Here is an 11,720-nt window from a genome sequence, read left to right on the forward strand (position 1 = left end):
GAATTTCCCCTCACAAGGCACTATTGGCAATAAAATCACCTACAGTGCTTGTCGAATGGGTGCCGCAGTGCTACAGTTGACCTGCAAAGACGGGGCCGAACCCCTGCTTAGAAAATGGAAGAGAGGCCGAACTCTCTCGAGCCCTGGCTAACTTTGAGCACTGACTGTGTTGAGTGGTATACTATATATTGTACTACCACACAGTACAATGATGTATATTAATGATTAATACAGTAATATTATGTATATAATAATAATAATAATAATAATAATAATAATAATAATAATGATTCAGATCTGCTACCATATCTGCATCTCCTTCCTTCATGCTACAGAAAATGTCTATGGAATTCTTGCTGTCAAATCAATAAATATATACTTCAGAGCATTGTTGCGTTGTTGTGACATCACTGGAAACATCACTTCACAGCATTAAATCTTTATCGGTCAAACCTGTGCTCAGAAAAACATGTGGCACTCAAAGCACAACAACCCAGCGGCGAGCATGGTGTGTCAAGCGCGTCACATGACTCGTCAAAGGTCGTAACATAATTGCTGGTGCTATATATATATATATACATACCTTCCGCAAAGTACAACACTATTTGCATCTCACGTTGACTGATATCTTTCAATTGTTAGTAGGTGAAATGCACTCCACAGAAAAAGGATAAACAATTGTATGCATATCTATCAGTATAATCACGGAGTATCAGGCTGGGCATCAACCAAATTGATTCTTAATATCTGTAACTGTGGCGAGGAAAGCATATGTCGCCTTGAAGAAGACAAGTCCACTTGTTGAAACGTTGGCTCCTGCTTTCATCTTGTTCTCGGTTTGCTCATCGTCTTGAATTTCCATTTCCTGCCTTCCCCATGTTTTCCCTGGGTTTGTATACATGGTATTTTAACACGCAGCCTAAAAGATTGCAGATTCTTCTCCTATATGCATAGTTGGTATATAATTGTGAATCAGCAACACACTAAAAAAACGTTTTCTTCTAGCATAACACTGAAGCATACAAAGTTGAAAATTTACTGTGCCTACCTGGGCGTCATTTCACATATTTAAGAGGTGAATCATTTTCCTTTGTGTACATGCGCATTGGGCTAGCTCCCAGATCAAACTATATGCCATCAATCTGCACAGTTGGCACAGTAGGAATTCACAAGACAAATTTTAGCAGAGTGCACCTTGTTTACACTTTTCTGCATTTCTGTATGCAAGATATAACACTACAATTTCCGCTGAAGATACTGTGCTTGTTGTGCAGGCCATGTTTTGATGCTAATGGATGGCACCTGTATAATCATGTAAGACTTTTGTGAATATATTGGCACAGCAGCACCTTCTGTTATTTTGTATGTATATTTCTGACCAGCAACACAACCAAGCAGAGGTATATTGTGCTGTAGGCAAAACAAGTGGCCACTTAGATTTGGCAGCTCTAGATGGGCACATCGCATCTAGTCGTTCCTCACCCCACTTTAACATTTACATTTCACCAATGGCAAAGGACAATGTTGGATTCCGTAAAATATCCAATTTCAAATGCACTATGGATGACTGACTTTTGAAAGAACAATGAAGTGATGCCTGGAAACCTGTGTACCAACTTTCTTCCCATATTAGTTACTATAATGCCTTACAATGTGTCTTAAAATTCTTCACATGGTGCACCTAAATTTGGTGCTAGAGTGGAGAGGAGTGCAGTAGTTTGACTTTACCTAGGGTAGCAAAATGCCTCACAACACTGCTACATCAAAGTAGCAGTGTTGCAGCGCTCAACGGTGCCCTTAAAGGCATCAGTTGCGCCCATCACATAACAGGGGCAGGGGGAGTACAAACATAAATGAGATTACAAAGAAATAGTTACAACAAATAATAGGACAAAGTACAGAACAAAGGTATGCTAACATTTTTTAGGTATTAAGAAACAGAATGTAAGAAATCATAAGAATTGCAAAACAAAAGTTATGCACACAGCAAAATAAAATGTTGAAAATATGCATGCACACATAAACTACGGTATTAATACAGGTATTTATTAGTAACGCACAAAAACAACTAAACAAGAATGTAATAAAAAAGGCAACTAAGTAACAGTGCGTAGCACGTCGTAAAATTTTAATGTCAGATTCTGTGGCAATATCAGAGGGAAAGCAGTTCCCTTCAGTGATGGTGCAGGGTATAAAGGAGCATGCATATTGTAACGTGCGAGATGGTGTACGCTTAAATATGAGGTGGTGATCCCGGCATGAAAATACGACAGGTGGTGACTGAAAGAAATCATTGTGAAGAGAAGTACGATTATAAAGTTTGTCAAGCAGGCAAAGACGCACTGATTTGTGGCGAAGGGATAGTGCTTGTAAATCAGTACGTGCTTTTAATGATGACACGGAAGTGTAAGATGAATAGTCGGAAAATATGAAGGTGAGCAGCCCAGTTTTGAACAAATGCAATCTCGTCAACAATGTTTACCTGCCAGAGTGCTATATTAGCGATGCGTATTCGAGCTTTGTGTGGATTAGTGTAGTGTAAGCAAGTTTATGTACGTTGACAAAAGCATGCTTTAGGTTTAATTTGATGATGCCAAGAGAGTGGTGAGCTGCTGCAAAGATGGAGTAAATGTGGTGGTTTCATGCAAAGTCGTAATGTAAATGAAAACCTGTGCTGGTAGTTGAATGTTAAACTGGGATCTTCGAAATAGTCGATGACTTGTGAATTAGTAATGTGTTCCATAAGTTTGCGAATTGTACTGGTTAATAATATTCATTGGTAGTTAAGGGGTGATAAACACTCGCTGGATTTGTAGAATGGGATCACTTTAGCCACTCACCAGTCTTAAGAATGAACCCAGGGGGTATGTTGCGACACTAGCTGGGGCACATTCTTGAGTAGCTTGTTATTAAATTTGCTGTGACCTGTTGTAGATTAAGTTTTTAATCTGTTTAGTAAGGTAAAAATGCCCGACCCACTAATAACAATTTCAGACATGTCAGATTGCATGGGGAAGTCAGGGCATGCAGTGATGTCTTCACATTTGGACACTCAACAAAACATGTCATTTAGTAACTGCATACACTATAACTCAGGAACTACATCACCACCAGAATTAGGATTATGTCAGGCTGTGAATAGGGGTTTATTACGTGCCATAATCACTGTTATTCATAATAAATCATAGCTGTAAACCTGTTGACGTGTGGATTTTAGTAGCATCTGGAATTCTTTGTCACATAATATGTATCTTTGCCATGTCTTGGCTTTTTTTTTATTTGCCATTCTATAGAGCGCTTCATTTTATTTATGAGGTGCTGCAGGCGTTTATTGAATGTTTTGTTGCATCTAATGCTGAGAAAAAGGACGAACATTTTGATAAGATTTGCAAAGGTGGCTCTAAACATAACCAGTTCTCTTCAATAGCTCGACTGTGTCTGCAAAGGTGGCTAATTAACGATTATGCCGAGTAATGTTGGCCCTATTGTAGCACCTAATGTGTTTAGTAGTGTTTTCTTTTTTGTTAAAGAGAAGTTAAGCAGACCTACTATAACTGCATGATCAGACAGCCCGTCCAGGTGAGTAATGCCGGAACAGATTAGAGGATCGCTGGTTGAGATGAGGAGGAGGAGGAATAAACATTTATTTTTGAAACAGTATCCCGGGTTAAGCCCCAGTTCTACTTTAGGTGGGAGGTCTCCTCATTCCAGGAATCCTCTGGCCTTCGCTGCCTCCTTGGCCCTGGCGACGAGGTGTCATTGTTGCTCCAGGCCCTCGGAGACGAGCTTGGCCTCTCACGTTTCAATGAGGTCTTCGCTTTCTTGTCTGGCATTATATTCTTTCGGTGAAGGCAATGCGTCTGTATCTAGATGCCATGGACACTCGAGGATCAGGTGCGCCAAGGTGTATGGTAAGCCGCACATTGGGCAGCGGTATCCTTGTAGCATTGGGCATAGTCTGTGCATGAGTATTTCCTTGTAGCATTTGGTATAGTCTGTGCATGAGTATTCCGTGGGTGTAAGTGTTACTCTGTAGTCTTCTGAGTGTGGTACTTTCTTCTTCGGTGAGCTTTGGGTGAGGTGGTGGGTGCAGCCTGCGTTCCAGCCTGTGATATTGAAGGATCGCTGAGTAGGTGATGGGTACGGTCTCTGCCCCTGCTGACGCAGACCGGCATCTTGAGAGTAGGAAGGGTTGGCCCGGCAGGTGTGGCCTCGGGCCACGGCGTGTGCTGATTCGTTCCCCTCCAGCCCGTCATGCCCAGGAACCCAGGTCACGCAGGTGTAGCGGATCGAAGCGCTGTCGTGCTTCAATATCTTTAGTGCTTCTGTCGACACTAGACCCTTAGCATAGTTCCTGACAGCTGCTTCAGAATCGGAAAGAACTACAGCTGCGTCTGCACGTGGTAGTTGCTAGGGCGATCGCCGTCTCTTCTGCAGTCTCAGAGTTTTGCGCACGGACTGTGGCAGACGCTAGCTCTCTGCCCTTAGAATCTGTGACGTTCAGGGCGTAAGCATTTCTTTGCGGGTATTTGACTGTGTCGGTGTATCTGGCATCCGGACCTTGCCTGTGTCTTTGCCGTAGGGCATCCACTTGGGCTTGTCTTCTTTCCTTGTGGTACAATTGGTGCTGTGCACAGGGATTTGCAGATGTTTGGAGGAATTCTTTCTTTTCAGTCCGTGGTGGCCTATAAAGGTTTCACTGTAGCTCAGCCGTTGCAGCACTGATCTCCCGGTGGGCATGAGCTTAAGTCATTCTAACTGACTGGCTTTACGAGCTTCGGCTAATTCTTGCCAGGTGTTGTGTATGCCCGTCTTGAGAAGTCTCGTAGTCAAAGCCGTAGATGGTAGGCCCAGGGCAGTTTTGATGGCTTTGCATATTTGAATGTTAATTTTTTTCTACCTCTGATGAGATCTAGAATATTGGCCAGTGTACATGATGAACAGGTTGGGAGAGTAATGAGTTGAGGTAACATGAAGTGTAGACAGGAATGAAGGAAAATATGCCATTGAGCGTGAGCAGCTGTGACAGATTCTGTTGTCCAGTTAATAATGGAGAAATTAAAATTGCCATAAATGATCACAGTAGAATGCCAAAATAGCATATGCACTTCATTTAGAATGTTTTGAAACTCGCTTGAAAATGCACAATTTACATCCGGAGGGCAGTAGTATGCACTTATGAGAACATTCTGCTTGAGCATTGAAGTGAAATGAAAATGTGCTCTAGGAATGAACGAATGCCAGTTGGAACTGCAAGAATTTATTTTTTTAAAGCTATGAGCATGCCACCTTTTATGCAGTTGCATCATTCACAACAAAAAGTGTTGCATGCAGATGTGAAAAGAAAAATTTTATAGGAGATGGTATCGTTTAGCCACGTCTTGATTAGTACAAGAAGAGATGTCACGCATGAATCAATGAGTGATGAAAGTGACATATATTTTGACATCAAACTTCAACCTCTAGTGCATAAGAATGACAGGTTTGTAGACGTGTTATGGGTGTGTGGTTGCATAAACTGTCAGTTTCCACACTTGCATAAGATGAAGGTTTGGCTTGTCATTCTTAAAGCATGCTGAGACAGACGCACTGCACAGTTTATTTCCGAGTCCCAAACGTATGTGTCGTTGTTGACCAAGAGCTTGTTAAAAACCAAGCAAGCTTAGTGTGAGCTGTCTCATACTGACTACAAATTTTAAAAAATTAATAAGAAAATAAATATATCTGTCATCCTGATTGCTGATTTGCTGTTCCTAAGTGATGGAGTAGTGTGAAAGTGACATATTTTATTTGTACATATTGTACTCAACCCACTGCAACAGTAAAAAAAAAAGGAAAGAAAGGAAGGAAAATGTAATTTTGTGAAATTATACAGATGGAGCATCCTTCTTTTTTTTATGCTGAAGTAAACAATCAATATATGCACATGTGAATACGATATATGTGCATGCACTAGAATAACTTTCATCAGTCATATTATGTCAGCCAGACAGCAAGGTGGGCGAATTGGTTAGGATTTATCTTAGTTTTGGTAACAGCTAGCGCAAAGGTACGATGAGTAGAAAACGTTATTAAATACACGAGCAGGGCTGTTAATGGTTTGTGAACACTTTTCTGTAACGCTATGTGTTATATCCGCGTCCACAGCGACCAGGCCGGCATGGATAAGCGTAGTTTATGATTGAGCTCTTCCTTGTCATTTGACGCGCTGATAACCACGGCTTATTACAATACGGCAGTTTCTTAACGTTTGCTAATCCGGCTTGGGCAAAGCTCCCGTCGTTGTGTGCCACCTCACGTCCGCCGTACGCGGTGCCGGCCGGGCAATAATAGATTGACTTTTGGATGGTAGTACGCTCGCTGCGTGAGGGCACCCCGCAGGTGAAGGGCATGGGAAAATAGCCCATTCTTACGACGCGGGGTTCGGTATGTGACCTGTGATTAGCCCGAGGGTTCAGATTAACTGCGTAGCTGTTGCGCGGCCCAATGCTTCGCGCTGCCCGATTGTAGACGGTGGACATTGTAACATATTTTAATTTCGCTTGCGTTTCGCTCGCGCAAGAACTTTCCACGACTCGCTGATTTCCCGTCTGTTGCCAATGAATGTTCCCCGGCCAGACGCTCCTAGGTCCAAGCCCGGCCCGGGCCCGAGTCAGCAATTGCTTGGCCGCCCCGAGCATCCTTGGACCGAGTTTGGCATATGCGGCCGACAACGCTTTCTGTCTGGCCAGCGCTAGTAGTAAAATCGTGTTTTGTCAACAATTAAGTTAGCGTGTTGACGGTACGTGAAACGTCGATCGCTTCCGTATCACAGCTCTGTTGGCATTAGTCTTTTTTTCTTATTGTGTTACACAATAGGTGCGATTGCGATCACTTTATTCCGACGGTTATGCTATGTTATGATCGAGGTGCCGTACTCGCTAGGGCCTTTCCTTGCCGTGCTGCGCGTACACTATCACCGATAGGTCGTTTATATGGACGGTAGGTAATAATAATAACGATAACCCCGAGAAAGGAATCCATTGACATACTGGCCCTGAAGATAGGTTCATGTTTGCCGAATCGCATGTATGTATGTATGACTCGGTCGAATTGGCACGTACAGCTGAGAGGCTCTCATGAGATAGGCTCGCCGACGACATGCCGATGAAGTGCTGTGTAGTATTTTTCTCGCACACAACTATGTAAACGAATTTCCTATTAGCGTGTAGACGAATGATGAAGGCGGCATATAGGTACAGTACCGTACATATTCGCCTGAAGAGGAACATTACAAATGTGCAGATGGTATTCACATTTTATTAATTTAATGATGATATATGTGGGCTGTGTGGACCTTTAGGGTGTAGTGTAATATGCAATGTAGGAATGAAGTATTAAGAACACAACAACAAAATTTCTTGTCATATGACCAACTGAGTAAAATCTGCTTTTCAAGTGAACAAACATACCCCACAGGAATGCCACTTGTAGCTTTTTCAACTGAGCTACCACATTTTTAGTCACATATGCAGCTAGGGCATGCAATCCAATTTTAGAACATGGCTTAATTAGCAAAAAGCTTTCATAATCTTGAATACAGTTAATGCATTAGAGGTGCAGCCTTAGTTATGTACACATTGCATAATCTGCACACTGCAGAGCATTAATTTGCATAATTTGTTTTGTACTTTCTTCTGCATGTGGCTGCAAGCCTTTGTTTTCAAGAGTGCGCCTAGGAAAAAAAGTGTTTGTGTTTGGTTTGGATGATGCACTTCGGTGGTCAAGAGAAGAAACATGCAAATTATAATATTTTTTTATTAAGATAGCTGCATTGGACCAGCAGGACCTACCTTTCATACCATGATTAGGGCAAGACAGATGGCACCTGACAAAATCCAGAAAATGTATCATCCACTCTGAGTAATTGGTGAGCAAGCTTCAATACCATGAGGGGCCAGTGAGCCTTGGCTTTGGTATGACAGGAACAGTCTTGAAAATACCAAAACATATGTGCATAAGGGACAGGAGTTGCCTCTGTCTGAAACCCACTGATGACTCCATTATAAATGTAAGCAGCAGTGCTTGTGCCATGCTCTGCTGCTTAATTTCAGAGAGACTAAGAGATGAACGAAAGGCATAGATAGAAACATTGAGAGGAGCATTATTTATGTTCTTTTGCAATATCATGCTGCAATTACCACAAATTATAAACACTGCAATAGTTGTCTCTAGCTTGCTCATTTTAATAATCGTTCCATTCACAGTCTCAACTCAACAGCATAACACAACATATTAACTTATTGCGCTAAAGTCTGAGAGTGTGTTGGTTACATATACTACATTTGGTTACATTTACGTATACTGGATGAGTGAGGGTCATATGAACACACTTAGTGCTGCTTTCCAACTGAGATTATTCAATCCATTGAGCAACCTGACTTTAAACTTTTGCAGGTGGCTGTTCAAGTCAATGCACATACATTTACCCACATCTACTGTTTGTTCTATATTGATTTCTCTTTTACGAGTAATCACTGTGGATTATAAGGGATATTACAATTAAACATTGAAGGCCATAATTATGAAAATAATATGGCCTTTGAAAACAAAAAGCATAGACAGGCCATCAAAATGACAGCAAAAATAAAGAATAAATTAATTGTTTGTTTAAAAAGAAGCCTAATAAGCTTATTAAATCACCCATGACATGCCTCTTAATTGGCTCTTGAAAGTTGAGCTCCAAGACTGGCATGCTGTGTATATCACTGACAGTAAGCACCAGACTAGCAATACCAGAGTAACAGGGGAATCACCCATTGCAATCACCTCTGAAAATTTAGTCAATGGAGTTAGAGAGCTCTTCTAAATCACCTTTCTAGCAGCGGAGTAACACTGTACCATTTTGGAACAATACATTTGTGTTTCTCTGACATGACCCAAATACCTCAAATGGATCCCAGTACATATGGGAGAAGTAACCATGAATGGCCCTCCCAACCTCAATGAGAAGGCCGACCGAGCCGCACGAGAACTAATCCACCGCGTCTCGGACAGTGACGGCACAACACCCCGCAACCCCCGGGGAAAGGGGAAGGACAGCGGGGAGGCAACGACAACGAAGTAGCGATACGAGACAACAGGCACAGACTGGTCACGTACCACGACATACTGACACACTATACGAAACGAGGAGAAACATACCCACAACCCCGCAAACAACTCGACAGGTTTCAAGAAACAGATTCGAGGAGGTTGCAAACCAGAATATTCCGAAACCCAGTACATTTAGACAGAGTAAATTCAACACAATACCCAGACGCGAGCTGCAAGCTCTGCAAGCACGAACCCGCATACAATGCACAGATCTCATGGAAGTGCACACAGATCAGATCGATATATCTAGAGGACAAGATAGAACAGGACCTTCTCGAGGAGCGATAGCTAAGCGCTCTGACTAGCTCGGAACTACACGACCAACTATGGGCTATCCAGTGGGCCCGGGCAGCAGTGGAAAGGCTATGCCTCACCGCACATAATGCCCGGGTGGCCTGAGCCTGGGCTGGAAACCTTGCAGATCCTTTTCTCATTAAAGTTATTTCCGTACGTCCCTCCCTGGTTCAAAAAAATTTACCTTCCTAAACGCCATGTGCATCTTTAGAGGCATGCCTTATAGAGATACACTGGCAATTTAATCTCTCCCCCATGGATGCTAAAAAGTCTCAAAAGGCAAAATGCTACTCCCTGATAGATGCTTCATATCAAAGAACATTTGCCCTTTTTACACACAATGCTTTGTTTAAGGTCACATTCAGAGCAAGTGAAAAGCACAATTAGGCCTATAATTCCCTGCCTGTAATGATACTTTGTACAAACTTGCTGTGAAACAGTATTGCATGAAGCTACACTGACTCTCTACAACTGCAGAAGATTACTCTTTTCATTCAGGCAGCAGTGACATTTCTTTCCATTCATAATAAGTGAGTCAATTGAGATGCCTGTGCTCACATTATTAAAATTACGTATTTCCTGATAATAAATTGCAGTTAAGAATACTGCGTCCTTGACAGTGCTTGCAAAATTGATGCAGCAATGGCTGTCAAACTTGAGCGTAAAAGCATGTGTCGCATCAGAGCAAACTTTTCAGGGTAGAAAGACGGTAAGTGAGCCTGGCACAAGAGGTGCGGGTAGATACATGTTCTTGATGTTGTTGTGTTCTTTGTTATCTGCCATGGCATTGAAAAGGCCAGAGATGTGTCCCTGTACCTAGTGTAAGCAAGCATTAAAAGTGAGTAGTTGTGAAGCTTGTGTATCTTCTGACAAAGCTATGTGGCTTTACTGTCTTGCTTCAGCTGCTAAATGGCACTCAAGGAATTGGTGTGTCTGTATTTGGGTGAAGTTTGATAAAAATGAGGCTGCCTCATTGGTGTCATGTGTGACTTTACCGTGTACCAGCCCGTTCTGCAGACTCTTGTCATGTATGGTTTGAAGCTCAAGTAGAGTTGCAGACATCCATTGTAGATTCATTATTTTTATAAAGAGGGAAGTACTTAAGGCTGACTGATACTATGCTTCCATCTCTTGTAATAGCAGCGTCTGTACAAAATACATTGGTCCAAAGGAACATCAGTGTACAGCCGTGCCATGGCCTTAAGTCTGTTCTTGCACCCAAGCAATCAGAAGTGACTGCAACATGCAACCTCTTTAATTCAAATGCTCATTCACATTGAATTAGCAATGCTGCCGTGGTGTTCACCTGGGCATGTTCTTGAGCGAACAGAGGGAGAGCAGCTATTGCCCTCATCACGTTCTGAATAATGATCTCAATCTGGTCCCTCTACTTCAGTGAGGGCCAGTAAAACTGAGCCTGATAAATAATATGTGGCTGGAGTACAGACCAAACAGTATTACTGGCTATTTCGGTACAATCTTCTCCACATTTAGATGCAATCCTTCATATAAGGTGGAAGGTTGACATTGGTGTCTTCTTTATTTTGCCTAGCCAATTTGATCTTGTTCCGGATTGACGAACATAGAGACCAAGGATCCGTACTTCTATTTCTTGTAACAAGGACCAGTGCCGGTAGCCAGGAATATATTGGTGCATGTGTTGGGGAGGGGGGGGGGGTGAGCATTGTCTGCACATTGTCCTATGCCAGGTAAACAGACATGTTGGGTTCGGGGGCAAGGAGTTACGTTCCCGGTGTAGAGCATGCTGCAAAGCAATGCCGGTCTAGCCTGGTGTGGTTGGAAACGCCTTTCTCAAACTAATTGCCAATAATTGTTAGAAAGCTATATTGTGGCTACTTTTCCTTGCAGCAAGGTGTGTATTGTCCAAAATGAGTGATGCACGAATGATGGATGTCGCTGCACCTATTGCTGCCTGCAAATGTGAGCCACCATTCAGGAGCACAGCAGTACTGGACGGTAGTGCTAGTAAATTTACATAATTAGCAAGGCTTCAATATGCATACCCTGGAGTTAAATGTCAATATTGATTAAAATGGCTGTGACATATGAGTAGGCTTTGTTTTTTGTGGCCATTATCTGGCTTTCGCGCACCCCCTGGATGGGCTGTATTATTCTTGCATCCCTCTGACAACAAACATTTGCTTGTGAGTACTTCTTGCTACCTTTATTACTGATTTCTTTTCTTGATACTCAGATCCCTGTCTTTGCAATGTGGCCTCTGGCTGTTTATGTTCTTAGGAATGCAGACTTGTATGATGTTAACATATCTG

This window comes from Dermacentor andersoni, chromosome 2, assembly GCF_023375885.2.
Source record: "Dermacentor andersoni chromosome 2, qqDerAnde1_hic_scaffold, whole genome shotgun sequence".
NCBI lineage: Eukaryota > Metazoa > Arthropoda > Arachnida > Ixodida > Ixodidae > Dermacentor > Dermacentor andersoni.